A 12,839-nucleotide genomic window follows, 5' to 3' on the forward strand; every position below is an offset into this window, starting at 1 on the left:
AGTAGCAACATCAATCTCAGAACATAGTGGATACTAGGGATCAATCCCCGTCAAAACTAACTCGATTACATGATAGATCTCATCCTACTCATCACCGCCCAGCGAGCCTACGAATATATTACTCACGAACAATGAAGAGCTTCATGGAATTGGAGAGGGAAGAAGGTTGATAATGACGATGGCAACGATTTCCCCTCTCTGGAGCCCAAAACGGACTCCAGATCTGTCCTCCAGATGAAGAACAGGATGTGGCGGCGCCTCCGTATCACAAACGCGACGAAATCTTCTCCTCTGATTTTTTCTGAGTGAAAGTGAATTATAGAGCTGAGATTGGGGGTGGCAGAGCCACGTGGGCCCCACAAGATTGGTTGCCGCAGCCAGGGGGTGGCCGCGGCAACAAGGCTTGTGGCCCACTGGCCCACCCCCTCTGGTGTATCTTTGCGCAGATATTTTTCATATTTTCCAGAAAAATTCTCCGTAAATTTTCAGGACGTTCCGAGAACTTTCATTTCTGCACAAAAACAACACCATGGCAATTCTGCTGAAAACAGCGTCACTCTGGGTTAGTTCCATTCAAATCATGCAAATTAGAGTCCAAAACAAGGGCAAAAGAGTTTGGAAAAGTAGATACGATGGAGACGTATCAAACTCCCCCAAGCTTAAAACCTTGCTTGTCCTCAAGCAACTCAGTTGACAAACTGAGAGAGAAAGAAAAAAACTTTGACAAACTCTGTTTGATCTTGTTGTTGCAACTATGTCTAACTCATAACCAGAATTTCAGCAAGATCACAAGTTAATCACATGAGCAAGTGACACAAAGGTCTCACGGTAAACTAATATCAATGGCATAATGAGCTAGCGAGCAAATAATAATGAGTTTCAGATACCAAAAATTCAATCAAAACAAGCATGAAGCAATATGAATAGGTGGTATCTCGCTAGCTCTTTCTGAGACCGCAAAACATAAATGCAGAGCACTTTCAAAGATCAAGGGCTGACTAAACATTGTAATTCATAGCAACGAAGATCCAGTCATAGTCATACTCAATATCAATCAAAAGCAAAGCATAAAAATGACAGAGGTGCTCTCTAATTGGTGCTTATAAGAAGAGGATGACTCAACAGGAAAATAAATAGACAGGCCCTTCGCAGAGGGAAGCATTGATTTGCAGAGGTGCCAGAGCTCAAGCTTTGAAAACAGAGATAATAATTTTGGGTGGCATGCTTTCATTGTCAACGCAATGACCAAGAGTTCTCAATATCTTCCACGCTACTCATGCTATAGGCAGTTCCCAAACAGAAAAGTAAAGTTTTAACTCCCCCACCACCAATCAATCACACTACACGGCTAGCCGAATCCTCGGGTACCGTCCATACTAACATCAATCCGGGGGGAACTTTTTTTACAGTTATGTTTTCAATTTAAGCGTGGAACTGGGCATTCCAATTACCGACCCCTTTCTCGTGAATGACAGTGAATAAACACATGTCGAGGATAGCACGCCTAACATGGAAGATACCAATAGCCCCCTATCACCACATGAGCGGTTCGGGCATGCAAAATAGATTATTTCTTGAAGGTTTAGAGAATGGCACATGCAAATTTACTTGGAACGGCAGGTAAATACCGCAAATAGGTAGGTATGGTGGACTCTCATGGAAAAACTTTTGGGTTTATGGAAGTGGATGCACAAGTAGTATTCCGCTTAGTACAAGTGAAGGCTAGCAAAAGACTGGGAAGCGACCAACTAGAGAGCGACAACGGTCATCAAGATGCAATGAGTTTGACTAACATAGAGTGCAAGCATGAACAGGATATAAATCACCATGAACACGAACATCATAGAGGCTATGTTGATTTTGTTTCAACTACATGCATGAACATGCGCCAAGTCAAGCCACTTGAAACATTCAAAGGAGAATACCATCCTATTATACTACATCATAGTCATCTCAAAATCTATGTTGGCATTCAAGACAAACCATTATAAGCTCCTAGCTAAATAAGCATGGCATCAGAAACTATGATCTCTAAGTTGTCATTGCAAACATGGTTCTCTCACAACAAAGCTGAATCTGGAACGACAAGCTAGTCATATTTACAAAAACAAAATAAATAGAGTTCATACCAGCTTTTCCAATCTGAGTCACTTCATCATATATCATCATTATTGCCTTTCGCTTGCACGATCGAACGATGTGCAATAATAAGCGTGCTCGTGCATTGGACTAAGCTGAAATCTGCACGCAAACACAAAGGAGAAGACAAAGTAACATGGCTCTTTGAAAGCTAAACAGGTATGCATGCAAGAGCCACTAAACATTGTAACCAATATCTTCTACCTTGACCCAAAGAAACAAAAAACTATTTACACGGGAAAGCTCCCAACAAGCAAAAGAAGAAAGGAAAATCTTTTTGGGTTTTCTCAAAAGGACACAAAACAAGAAAACAAGAAAACGAAAATAAACTGGCATGTATCATACAGTGGCAAAGTGTAAACACCGGCTAACAAAGTGAAAGCATAAGCATGAATGTAAGGTCGGTGAGAATACGTACTCCCCCAAGCTTAGGCTTTTGGCCTAGCTTGGTCTACTCCCAAGGCGGGAAATAACCAGCTCCGGGATACTCCGGAGCGGACTATGGATGCCACTGCTGTGTGAGCTCCTCTGGCTCCCATCGATAAACTGGCGAAATCCAAAATCATAATTGGGGTTATACGGGAGCGCTGCAGCCACTGCCTGAATAGCTGCCTCATGAAGACGAGCAGCCGTCGCCTCCCTCTCGTACTCCTCTGCCTCTCCTATAGTTATGTAGTATCGCCGTTTAACCTGAAAGTCAAAGAAAGCAGGAGCAGGAAGGGTAATATGGAAACCACGCTGCCGGTTAAATATAAATCGGTATAGGAGGGATTCATCATCCCTCTCAAGGAACTGGTAGCGTGTCAAAGCGACGCGGTCAAGGAAAGCTGTATGGAGCGGGGGATCTCCTGCACGGATGGGTACTCCAAGAAAATTTGCTATGCGAGTGGCATAGATGCCACCAAAGAAATCTCCCTCAATAGCGTTTTTATTCAGCCTCCTTGCTATAATAGCTCCCATCTTGAAGATTTTGTCACCCGTAACTGCGCTCTTAAGGATACTAAGGTCGGAAGCACATAGGTGACAATGTTCAACCTTACCGTTAATGCATCTACCTATGAAGAGGGCAAAGTAGTGCAAGGCAGGGAAATGAATGCTTCCTATGGTAGCTTGCGTGATGTCTCTAGTTTCTCCAACAGATATACTAGAGAAAAAATCTCTAACCGAAGATTTAGCAGGATCTTTAAGATTACCCCCATCGGGTATTTTGCAAATCCTATTGAAATCCTCCAAATCCATGGCATAGGATTTATCATACAAGTCAAATAGTATGGATGAGTCACGGCCAACCAAAAATTTAAATCTACGCACGAAAGAGGCAGTGAGCATAGCATACTGTTCACATTTATCTGAGAGGAACTCTTCTAACCCGGCATTGCGAACAAGTGTATCAAACTCATCCTTGAAGCCTGCTTCGATCATGAACTCATCGGAAGGCCATTCATATGGTTGTACCGGTGCGTCCCTTAGTTGATAAGGACCGGGCTCCCGAAAAGAAAGACGGGGACCCTTCTTACTTGAGGAACCACCATGAAACTTCCTCCTCAACATAATTTCTCTTTGCTGAAATTTTTGAAGTTCAAGAAAAAAGTGAATAAAGACCAACCATACCTTGTAGCAACTACTCCTACTAGTGCCTAGAGACCGTATCACACACTAAAACTACTTGGGACCAGCTAAAATTAACATTTCAAGCTCAAGAACAGGGTCACCAAGGTAGCAAGAATACGCGAAGGATAAAGCACTAGAGCAAAAACTAATTGGACCAATGGAGGAGTCACTTACCAAGGAGCAATTTCCCCAAAACGGTTCGGAGACTGGTGCTTAGAGAAAGGAGATCGAAAATCACAACAAAATGAGCAAGAACACGGGTCTGAGATGCGAAACAATTTTTTCTGGAGGAAGAAGAAGAGGATAGGAGCTGTATTGAGTGGAGGGGGCCCCTGTGGGCCCCACAAGCTTGCTCCCCGCGGCCAGGGAGTACCCCGCGGTGACAAGGATTGTGGCCCACTGGGGTGGCCCCCAGGCCAGCTCTCTGTCCCAGTATTTTTTAAATATTCCAGAAAAAATCATACTAGATTTTTAGGAAGAGCGGAGAACTTTTATTTTCGAGGTATTTTTCTCCGGGACGCTAAAACAGAAAACAGGGAAAACTAAACTAAATCTATCAATTTTATTCTAAGCAAAAGAAAGTGAAAGCTTAAAACAGAGGTATGTGACTCTTTGGCTCATCTATTTCATGGTCATCGAAAGAAATCCGTCAATGGGATGATCAAGTCCTTATGACAAAACTTTTCTCGAATCGCAAGAGAGAACGGAGAATTTCCGAATAGCCACTAAGTCACCTCAATGGGGATATGAATATCCCCAATGAGCAATTCATACTTCATCTTGACACGAGGAATAGGGCATTCAAAGCTCCCAATAAGAATCGATGAAGTTTTTTCGATAGCATTGATGCAATGTACTGGATATCGTTTCTTCGGAAAGTGCACGGTATGCTCATTACAGTTGACATGGAAAGTGACATTGCCATTGTTGCAATCTATAACAGCCCCTGAAGTGTTTAAAAAGGGTCTTCCGAGGATGACAGCCATAGCATCGTCCTCGGGAATATCCAAGATAACAAAGTCTGTTGAGATAGTGGTGTTAGCAACCACAACAGGCACATCCTCGCAAATGCCAACAGGGAAAGCAGTTGATTTGTCGGCCATTTGCAAAGAGATTTCAGTAGGTGTCAACTTATCAAGTTCAAGTCTACGATAAAGAGAGAGAGGCATAACACTAAGGCAGTTCTTACGTAGTTTCCTTTAATGGAGCAAGGTATAGTGGGCACTCCGAGATCACCAAGTTTCTTAGGAGTTCCACCTTTGAAAGTGTAATTGGCAAGCATGGTGGAGATCTCAAGATCTGGTATCTTCCATTTATTGGTCACGATATCTTTCATGTACTTGGCATACACAGACATTTTAAGCATATCAACTAACCGCATCTGCAGAAAGACGGGTCTTATCATTTCAATAAAGCGCTCAGAATCCTCATCATCCTTTTTCTTAGATGGCTTAGGAGGAAAAGGCATAGGTCTGTGAACCCATGGCTCTCTTTCTTTACCATGCTTCCTAGCAGTGAAGTCATTCTTATCGTATCTCTTAGGTTGTGAGTCATCAGGATTAACCATAGGTTTAATCTCCACATCCTTATCATTGCTAGGTTGAGCATCATTATGAACATCGCTCTCCACATTGTCACCAGGTTCATGTTCATCACCAGATTGTGTTTCTGCATCAGACGCAGAAATATCATTTGGTTCTTCAGGTGTGACGGTATTTGTTGAACTAACATGCAGGTTTCTATCATCCTTCTTCTTCTCCTTAGGATGACTGGGTGCATCTGCATTAATTCCTTGAGAATCTTGATCAATTCTCTTAGGATGACCCTCAAGATACAAAGGTTCCCGAGTCATTTTGCCTCCTCTAGTAATGACTCTGATAGAGTTGTCATTTAATTCATTGAGCAGGTCATTCTGAGCTTTAAGTAGTTGTTCTACCTGAGTAGTAATCATAGAGGCATGTTTACTCAGAAGCTTCAGATCATTGACATTTCTGTCTACACAAGCACTTAGATGCCTAAGCATACAACTACTTTGTTCCAAATGTATGCTAACATAATCATTGAAACTCTGTTGTTTGGCAACAAAGTTGTCAAATTCATCAAAGCATAGGCTAGCAGGTTTATCAAAAGGAATATCACTCTCATCAAACCTACGCAGAGAATTCACGTCTACTACTTGTATCAGGTTATCGAGACCATGGATCTCTTCGATAGGTGGTAGATTTTTGACATCTTCAGATCTAATGCCTTTCTCTTGCATAGATTTCTTGGCTTCTTGCATATCTTCGGGGCTGAGGAATAGAATACCTCTTTTCTTTGGAGTTGGCTTAGGCGGTGGTTCGGGAATAGTTCAAGCATTATCGTTGATAAAGATGTTATTCAGTAGAGTCTCAGCTTGTTCTATAGTTCGTTCCCTAAAAGCACGATCGGCACAACTATCTACGTGGTCCTTAGAGGCATCGGTATGTCCGTTATAGAATATATCAAGTATCTCCTTCTTCTTAAGAGGGTGATCAGGCAAAGCATTCTGTAGCTAGATGAGCCTCCCCCAAGCTTGTGGGAGACTCTCTTCTTTGAGTTGAGAAAAGTTGTATATTTCCTGCAAGGCAGCTTGCTTCTTATGGGCAGAGAAATATTTCTCACAGAAGTAATAGATCATATCCTGGGGACTACTCACACATCCAGGAGCAAGATAAGTGAACCAGGCTTTAGCATCACCCTTTAGAGAGAAAGGAAACAGCTTAAGGATATAGTAGTGGCGGATCTTGTCCTCACTAGTGAAAAGGGTGGCTATATCGTGTAGTTTGGTAAGATGGGCTACGACCGTCTCAGACTCATAACCATGAAAAGGATCAGATTCAACTAGAGAGATTATTTCAGGATCGACAAAGAATTCATAATCCTTATCGGTGATAAAGATAGGTAAAGTGGGAAACTTCGGGTCGTATTTCATCCTAGCTTTCAGAGATTTTTCCTTCCACTTGAGAAGTAATTTATTAGCGTCATAGGCATCCTTACACGCAAGAAAATCCTCAGCTATCTCTCCCTCCATAACGTAACCCTCAGGTATATCAGGCAATTCATATCTAGGAGAGCTAGGTCTAGCAAGAGCAAAAGCAGGTTCTATCTCAATAGTATCGGCAGTTTCAGAAGCATCACGAGCATTGGCAGTAACTCTAGAAATATGAGCATCAAGGAACACCCCTAGTGGCATATCAGGAAAAGTAGTATGTCTAGCAGTATCAAGCATAGCATCATCAGGCAAAATAGCATCTCTAGCAATATCAGGCATAGCATCAAGCATAGCATCTCAAGCATAGCATCAGGCATAGTATCAAACATAGCATCTCTAGTAGTAGCATCATAAGCATAATCAAGCACGTGCGACATCTCAAGATTTCTAGCAGGAGGTGATGTCGCGAACTTACTCATAACTGAAGGTGAATAAAGTGCAGAGCTAGATGTCAGTTCCTTACCTCACCTCGTAGTTGAGGGCAAGACTTTAGTTTTTGGATCCTTCAGATTCTTCATAGTGATCTGCAGATATAAATCCCAAGTGACTCAGAGAATATAGCAATACCTCCCCGGCAACGGTGCCCGAAAAATGTTGACTCCGTGACAACAGACCTTCCCCTGCAACGACACCACAAGAATGTTGTTGACGGCCCACCACCGCGTGGAATTGCAGCAGTTTTCGAGGGTAGAGTATTCGACCCAAATTTGTTGATTCGCCAACAGGAGGTGAGAGGATACTCTCGAGTATTAGCAACTGAATTTATCAGATTCAACCACACCTAAAAGATTAGTATCTGCAAGCAAAGAGTCAACAACAAAGTAGTATGATAACAACGGTGTCAGAAACGATCTGTTGACGGCAGACTATTCCTAACCGTCGTATGAATGGCGCCAAGTTGTCCGTTGACGGAAATTGTCTATTCCCGTCAACGGCCAGCGAATCAGAATTGTAGCAGGTAGCAGCAGTGTAATGAGTAACAGAAGTGGCAAGGAACAACAGTAGTGACAGCAGCAGCAAGTAACAACAGTAGTAACAGTAGCAGCAACAGTAGTAACAGCAGTAGCAGCAGAGCAAGACAAGTAACAACAATAGTGGGACAAACTCGTAGGCAATGGGTCGGTGATTCGTTTGGATGATATTCATCATGCAACAGTTATAACATGGAGAGATATGTGGCTAGCTCCCATTTGTCAATGTGATGTAGGCATGCATTCCGTGTGTCGTCATACGTGCTTAGGGAAAAGAACTTGCATGACATCTATTGTCCATCCCTCCAGTGGTAGCGGGGTCCAAAAGGATACTACGGGATATTAAGGTTCTCCTTTTAATAAAGAACCAGAACAATGCATTAGCACTTGGTGAACACATGAACTCCTCAAACTATGATCATCACCGGGAGCGGTTCCGGTTATTGTCACTCCGGGGTTGCCGAGTCATAACACATAGTACGCAACTACAACTTCCAAGGTCGGATCTAAAACACACATATATTGGTGACAACATAATAATTTCAGATCTGAAATCATGGCACTCGGGCCCTAGTGACAAGCATTAAGCATGGCAAAGTAGTAGCAACATCAATCTCAGAACATAGTGGATACTAGGGATCAATCCCCGTCAAAACTAACTCGATTACATGATAGATCTCATCCTACTCATCACCGCCCAGCGAGCCTACGAATAGATTACTCACGAACGATGAAGAGCTTCATGGAATGGAGAGGGAAGAAGGTTTATGATGACGATGGCGACGATTTCCCCTCTCCGAAGCCCAAAACGGACTCCAGATCTGTCCTCCAGATGAAGAACAGGATGTGGCGGCGCCTCCGTATCGCAAACGCGACGAAATCTTCTCCTATGAATTTTTTCTGGGCGAAAGTGAATTTATAAAGCTAAGAATGGGGGGCGGCAGAGCCACATGGGCCCCACAAGATTGGTTGCCATGGCCAGGGGTGTGGCCACGGCAACAGGGCTTGTGGCCCACTGGCCCACCCCCTCTCGTGGATCTTTGTGCAGGTATTTTTTATATTTTCCAGAAAAATTCTCCGTAAATTTTCAGGATGTTCCGAGAACTTTCATTTCTGCACAAAAACAACACCATTGCAATTCTGCTGAAAACAACGTCAGTCTGGTTTAGTTCCATTCAAATCATGCAAATTAGAGTCCAAAAGAAGGGCAAAAGAGTTTGGAAAAGTAGATACGATGGAGACGTATCACGGTCATACTGTTGACCACAGTCGGATTCCACGCCGACAACGGCCAATGTGCTGCTTGCTTCGTGCCAGACGGACACGCACCAATCCCATCGGCCAGCCGGCTGGCCCCAGCATCCGACGGAACCCTACAGCTGGCGGACCCCGCGGGCGACAGGACTTCTCATCTAGGGGACCCGCTGGCCGGCCTGAGAGGCTGCTAGTCGGGTCCCCCCTATGTACCTAATGTCAATATTGTAAGCCACGGGTTCTCCAATAAAACCATGTGGCCCTCCTCCATGCAGGGCTCGGCCATTCCCATGCACGAACACACATACAGGAGAGGTAGAATGCGAGCCAGCTAGCTCCTTCTTCCTCTTCCGTCGAACAGCTCAAGGAGCAATCTGTAACCACCTTGGTTCATCAACCACTCCGGCAGGACTAGGGGTGTTACATACCACGGAGGGCCCCGGACCTTGGTACATCATGTGTCTCGCACCGCTTGTACCAATCCCATTACCGGAGCCCGCCGGTGTCCTTCGGCCCCAACCACTCTCTATAAGCCACCCCATGGCATGTGTCCTTAGAAAATGACGATAGTTGGCGCCCACCATGGGGCCGTTGTTGGCGCCGGCCGGAGTTACACTCCGGCGGGACCCCTCGCCAACTCCACTGGTCTCCTCACGTCCGGACTAATCAGCACGTCCGTGGAGCTTGCCTCCACGGGGCTGGTCGTCGGCTCTGCATGCCCTGCAGGCTCCGCCGTCATCCCCACTGACGAGCCACGCCATGGAAACGTCGCCATCGACGCTGACTGCCCCGACGTCGCCCTTGACGTCGACGCCCTCTGTGCGCTCCTCAGCGAGCTGTAGAATGACGACTCGCGTGCGTGTGACGAGTACCCTAGCAAGGTACTCGACTAGACCGATCCACCGTCATTCGCGAGACCCTCCGGTCGCCACAACATCGTTCCCTCCTCCATCCTCATAGAGGTGATGGTCTCCGGTTCCAGCACCAGCTCGGGACGCATAATGGCAGACCCTTCCGTGGCTCGTTCGAGTCCATCTAACCCTCTACGCGCCGCTCTGCGGGGGCTGAACACCCCTATCACACCATCTGCAAATCAAGTCGCCGCCACGGCCGAGCTGGAGGAAGCTTGTAAACAGCTATTTGTAGAGGGTACTGCCCTCGCAGCCGCCAACCACCGGATGGAGGCTACACAGCGCGAGTACAACTCCGCCTACGACCTCACGCCGGCTGGCGACAGGCCCAGCCGGCATGGCGAGGTTCGTGACGGCGGTCGCATTGTCCCCTACATCCTGAGCGGCAAGCTGCCCATCTACGACACCCCGGAGTCAACATGCGGCTACCCAGGTGGCCCACGAGGACATGGCCACCATGGAGGGCGAGGAACGTGCGCGACAGGAGAAACATGTTCAGGCATCCTCGCCGCCGCCAACGAGCAACAAGGTCGCCTCGACCCAGACCACGTCTTCTCCGTATCCCCTCCCTACGAGTAGAAGGATCTGTGGGCACCTAGCGGCCGCCAGCCGGCCTAGCTCCGGCCGGAAGACCGACACGAGCCACGGCAGGCGCTCTCAGCGCCAAAACGAGCAATCGTCTGTCTCCAGACGGCTCCGTGAGCCGGTCGGGCAGCAGAACGGCCGCCTCACGCCCCTACTCTGCCCCCGCACCAAGAGCGACCAAGCTCGCCCGCGCATGTCGTTCGACCGGGACTCGTGCCCCGGATCGGACCACATGTCCCCCGCAGTGAGAACGAAGCTCGCACCCACCTCAACCAGCTGGCATAGTCGGCCCTCCTGGAGGAGGAGGGCCCAATTGGTCCGGCGTGCCTCGGCCCCTGGATCCGCGGAGAGCCGTTCCCAACCGGCTTCACACTCCCCCGCGACACTCCCAAGTACAACAGCTCCGCCAAGCCAGAGGACTGGATGATCGACTACACCTCTGCAGTCGGCATCGCTAGGGGGAACAAGCGTGTAGCCGTCGGCTACGTGCCGCTCATGCTGACCGGCTTGGCCCGAACTTGCCTTAACATCCTGTCGGCCGACAGCGTCAACACCTGGGTTGACTTCGAGGAGGACTTCGTCCGCAACTTCACCCGCACCTACAAGCACCGAGGCCGCCCCCGTGAGCTAGGTATGTGCGTCCAGAAGCCGGACGAGCCCCTCCACCACTACGTCACGTGCTAGACCGAGCTGCGCAACTCCTGCGAAGGAGTCCTTGAGGTGCGGACCATCCATTACTACATCTAGGGCTGCCAAGACGGACCCTCCTCAAGCGCAAGCTTATGTGCTCCGAACCGACCATGTTGGGAGCGCTCATGGCCAAGGTGGACAAATACGCCACGGATGACTCCGCAATGCGGATCCAGGTCAGCCCGACCGACAAGTCAGTCTAGCTGCCCGCTACGATGCAGCCAGCTGGCGACAACCGCGGCGAATAGAACAACAAGCGCAAGTCCAACCAGCCGGCTGCTCAGGCCGGCAGGAAGCGCCAGCGATCTGGCAAGGCCGCCTGGCATCCCAAGCTTACCTTCGAGCAGATGCTCAACGCGCCGTGCAAAATGCACTCTGGGGCGAAGCTGGCTACACACTGGATCCGGCAGTGCAGCTTCTCATAATGACGGTCCCGGGGCAAGGGCCTGCCAGCTCCCCCACCTCCGGCTCCCGTGGTGGCTCCGGTTCCGCCTCCCCACAACGACGGCCGCCTCTGCGAGCAATTCCTCGAGCAGGACGGGGCCTATGTTGTCTTCACTAGCGAGGGCAATGACGAGCACAACCAACGCCAACTCCGACATGAGGTAAATGTTGCGGTCCTCGTGGTTCCCCAATACATGCGCTGGTCAGAAAAGCGAGTTACTTGGAGCATGGCGGACCATCCGGCGGTGATGCTGAACCCTGGCAGGTTCGCGCTCATCCTCGACCACACCATCGCCTCCAAGAGGCTCACCTGCTAGTTCTCGTGGGTGCTGGTCGATGACGGTAGCAACATCAACATCCTCTACCGCGATACCCTACTCAAGTTGGAACTCACGGAGAAGGACCTGCAGCCAACCCGGACTGTCTTCCACGACATCGTGTCGGGGCAGTCCTACTCCCTCATTGGCAATATCCATCTGGACGTCCTCTTCGGCGACAAGGCTCGCTTCCGCTGTGAGCCGATCTAGTTCAAGGTGGTGGACCTCGACCGCCCCTACCATGAGCTATTGGGCAAGCCGGTGCTTGCCAACTTCATGGTGATCCCCCATTATGCTTACCTCAAGATGAAGATGTCTGGGCCCAAGGGCATTATCACCGTTGGCAGCGACTACAAGAAGTCGATCGAGTGCGCACGCGACAACAGCCTGCTGGCCGAAGCACTAGTCGATCATGGAGGAGAAAAGGCAGCTCGACTGGCTCGTGGCTCAGGCCACCGAGCAGCCGGCCGTGCCGACTCCCCCGTCCTAGTTGGCCAGCGAGGCCTCATTTGAGCCGTCCAAGGACACCAAGAAGGTGCCACTCGACCTAGCCAACCCCAAGTAGTGCATCACCATCGGCTCCAACCTCAGCCCCAAATAGGAAGGCGAGCTCGTTGACTTCCTCAGTGAGAATCAGGACATGTCGGGTATCCTGAGGAAGTACGCCGAGCACAAACTCCATGTGCGACCGGATGCGAAGCCGGTCAAATAACCCCTGCGTTGCTTCTTCAAGGAGAAGCGGCGCACCATCAGAGAAGAGATCGTCCGGCTTCTTGCAGCCAGCTTCATCATGCAAGTTTTCCACCCAGACTAGCTGGCCAACGTCCTGGTGCTAAAGAAGAACAAAACCTGGCGCACGTGTATCGACTACACAAGCCTTAACAAGGCGTGTCCAAAGGACAAT

Source organism: Hordeum vulgare, chromosome 2H (assembly GCF_904849725.1).
Source record: "Hordeum vulgare subsp. vulgare chromosome 2H, MorexV3_pseudomolecules_assembly, whole genome shotgun sequence".
NCBI classification, from domain to species: Eukaryota; Viridiplantae; Streptophyta; class Magnoliopsida; order Poales; family Poaceae; genus Hordeum; species Hordeum vulgare.